Source organism: Microtus ochrogaster, chromosome 8, assembly GCF_000317375.1.
Source record: "Microtus ochrogaster isolate Prairie Vole_2 chromosome 8, MicOch1.0, whole genome shotgun sequence".
NCBI lineage: Eukaryota > Metazoa > Chordata > Mammalia > Rodentia > Cricetidae > Microtus > Microtus ochrogaster.
In genome coordinates, this window is record NC_022015.1 from 38,408,787 (window position 1) to 38,412,466 (window position 3,680).

The following is a 3,680-nucleotide window of genomic DNA, read 5'->3' on the forward strand; positions in this document are numbered from 1 at the left end:
GTGCTGGTTGAGAAATAAACTAGGGGCTGTTTGGTATTGACCTTCAGTCCTCCCGGTCCATCCTATGTTTCTGTCTTCATTTCTCTTAATCTAACGTTTCCTCAGCCTCAGCACCCCCTCACAGAGAACCTCCAGCCAATTTCTGCTGGAGTGGGCTCAGACATTGGTCTGTGTGTGTGTGTGTGGGGGGGGTGCCTACAGGTATGTACAGGCGTGTAATCCCCTGGGAACTGTTGTTTCAGATGGTTGCGAGCCATCCTGTGGGTGCTGGGAATCAATCGCTGAGCCATCTTTCCAGCTCCAGTCTATTTCAAATTAAAAGCAGTCCCACAGGTTTTCCCTTTCGTCCCACTGTCATGCCACGTGTGAAATTCCAAAGTCCTTTGTGAGTCTGTTTCTCGACCTGGAAAATAGAAGCGAAGGTCCTCTTGCAGAATTAAATCAGTGTAATACCCTTCAAGTGAAGTGCTGCGCCAGAAACTGGCAGTGCAGTGGGCTCAAAGCAAACCTTAGTAGCCATGCCTGCGAGCAGGGACTGGAAGAGCGGCCATAAGGGGTTGAATAGCAGAGAGGGGAGGGAGTGCAGAAACCGGGCCAAAGGAATCGCCCAAAGTTCCCCAGACCTTCGAGAGCCGCCCTTCCAAACGAGCACAGCTGCGGTCGCCTGGCCCGAGCCCCTCTCCCGGGCTTCTGGAAATAGCCGTGCACACAGACACAGCCTAGAAATTCCAGGACCGTTCACTTCCGCTAGAGCGACCCCAAATAGCCCTTTCCGGCAAAGGCAAGCAAGACCGGGTTGGAGGCCAGCTCCTGCGGTGGGGGTGTGTGTGGCCTGAATAAACCACGCCCCTCGCACCCGGCCTCTCATGCACAGCGACGGCCTATTGGTCCCGCCTTCGTGACGTCTTTCCGGGGCGGTCCGTGTGGGGCCCGGCGCTCACCCCCAAGCTGAGTTAACTGGGTGTCCCTGCGGTCCACGTCCCCGCCCGGGGCTGAATCGCTGAAGTGGCTACGCTGCGGAGCGAGGGCCACAGGCCTGCCGCGCCCGGGTAAGCGACCGGCGGAGCCGGCCAGGGGACCGTCGTGAAGGTCCCTTGAACCGGTTGGGGATGGACAGCGAGGTGCGGGACGGAGAAGGGATGAATGGGAATCCGGTGCGCTAGGCGGTGAGGAATGGAAGCGAGGAGAAGGGAGGAACGGGCCGAGCCCTTGGAGGAGCATGGATGCGCGGGAGGAGGAGGTGGGCTGACGGCTATCGCTAGCCTGCGAGAGCTCAGGCTGGGCAGTTTGTGAACATTCTATGGACACTTGAGAGTAGGCGAGTCCTGGATCAGTCAGTACCCTAGAAGGTGTTGGTCTCAGAAATCGTTGACCCTTTGGGTGACTCAGGCCTGCTCCCCAAATTCTTTGTACCTGCGTGTGAGGAAAATCCATCCCACTCCTCACTTGCCTACTTGACTGCCTCCCCCTGTGGCCGCTAGCTTGTGCACTAGCGGTCTGGCTGGTGCTTGGAGTCCGACTAGAACTTGCATTACTTACGCCCCCCACCCCCAGGAAGCAGCTCCAGTTTTTCGGTAAAATCAACCAGCAAAGTGCTTAAAATACAGGTTTTCCATTTATAAATTAGACCTGCCTAATGGACGGCGAGATAGCAGAACTGCTGATAGCAGAACTGCTGATAGCAGAACTGCTGGCGTGGTGAGCTTCAAGACAGCAGACCTTTGGCACTTTAGTAGTGAGACTGTTCCAGAAACCTGGAGCTAAGCAGGGTAATTGAGATACTATTGATGTCTGTCCCATGGACACATACTTTAGGTCACAGGGCAGTGACATATGTAAGTCCAAACAAGTGATGTGTCCGGATTAGGTGGCTCTAGTTTGTCTTGTATTAGCTTTCTCAATCTCCGTTGCTTAGAGTAGAGATGGGGCCTGCTGATAAAAGGTTATTAGTGGTCATTGCCAAGTCTGTACTTCTTGCATGGAATCTGTGTGTGTTAGAAAAAGAAGTTCAGCAATTCGAGGTCTAGTTCTATGTGATTGTATATAGCAATCCATACATCTCGGTTCATAAAGGAGTAAAGAGTCAAGGAAGATTGAGAATGCAGGATATCAAACACCAGAGGACCTGGGAGGCATCTTAAGGGCACAGTCTAGGAAAGGAATGCCGTTAACACTTGGGGACTCAGACACGTCACCTGGCTGAACTTCGGTAGGTGCAGTCCAGGAAATAAAGACTTAAAGTCTTGTGTGTATAGACATTGCCCTGTGGTCTAAAGGATTTGCCCATGTGGCAGATTGGGACGTTAGATACTGGCCTTCTTGTGTGAGCTGGCAGAAGGTGCCCTGCTGCTTCTTCCCTGCAGATTCCTGGGGAACTGATTCCCAGAGAGGAGGGACTCTCGGTGCCGCCTGCCTATCCTAGTCTCAGACTTAACACAGTATTTTATTTATCGTTTTCTTCCTTCGTTATGTGTATGTGTGTTTTATCTGCATATCTGTCTATGCACTGCTTTCATGTAGTGCCCTGAGGGCAAGAAGAAGCTGTCAGGTCCTCTGGGACTAGAGTTAACAGACTGTCATTAGACCGTGCAGGCCTATAACCTCAGCACTGGGGAGAAAGAGGCAGGGGAATCCGGGGGCTCTCTGGCCAGTCAGTCTAGTCAACTTGGCAAGTTCCAGTGGGTTCATCAAGAGACCCTGTCTCAAAGTAATATAATAGATAATATATGGGAGGTGGCTGAAGAGATGGCTCAGGAGTTAAGAGCACTTTTAGAAAAATATTTAAAAATATTTTTTTTAAATATTTATTTATTTATTATGTATACAATATTCTGTCTGTATGTCTGCCGACCAGAAGAGGGCACCAGACGTCACTACAGATGGTTGTGAGCCACCATGTGGTTGCTGGGAATTGAACTCAGGACCTTTGGAAGAGCAGGCAATGCTCTTAACCACTGAGCCATCTCTCCAGCTAAAAATATTTTTGCCAGGCAGTGGTGGTGCATGCCTTTAATCCCAACACTGGGGACAGAGTGACTCTATGAGTTCAAGGCCAGCCTGATCTACAGAGCTAGTCCTAGGACAGCCAGGGCAACACAGAGAAACCCTGTCTCGAAAAACAATATGTGTGTGTGTGTGTGTGTGTGTGTGTGTGTGTGTTTTGCCATGTGCCTGCAATTCCTGGAGTGACCTGAAGAAGGCATTGGATTCCCCACGACTTGAGTTACAAATGGCTGTGAACCACCATGTGGTACTGGGAATCTAACCCTGATCTTGTGGAAGAACATCCATTGCTCTTAACTGCTGAGCCATCTTTCCAGTGAGGTTTTACACTGTTCATGGTGACACATGCTTTTAATCTCAGCACTTGGGAAGCAAAGGCAGACAGATCTTTGTGAGTTCAAGGCCAGCCTGGTTCATGTAGCTTGTTCTAGGCCAGCTAGGACTATACAGTGAACCTAGTCTCAAAACAACAAACAAAATAGATGAGTTCTCAGTATAAGGCCCTGTCTTGGAACTTGTTATATAGATCAGGGTGACCTAGAACTTTTGGCTATCCTCCTGCCTTTGTTTCTAGAGTACTGGGATTCCAGATATACACTGCCATGCCTGGGTCTTTATACAGAGACTACTGAGGTCCAAACTCTGACTTAAGGATCCCTAAAGTTCTTTTTTTTTTT

General features: G+C 50.3%; 1 protein-coding gene across 2 annotated transcripts in view; it reads left to right on the forward strand.

Annotated features, from left to right (window-relative positions):
- The first annotated feature begins 945 nt into the window (after nucleotides 1-945).
- Nucleotides 946-3,680, forward strand: part of C8H11orf24 (chromosome 8 C11orf24 homolog) — a 9,819-nt gene continuing 7,084 nt past the window's right edge. Inside the window, exon 1 of one of the 2 annotated variants that reach the window (XM_013347828.2) lies at nucleotides 946-1,049. The gene's annotated coding sequence lies outside the window, so the exon portion shown is untranslated. The remainder of the gene's footprint in view (nucleotides 1,050-3,680) is intronic. The other variant, XM_005351623.3, reaches the window with a different exon arrangement.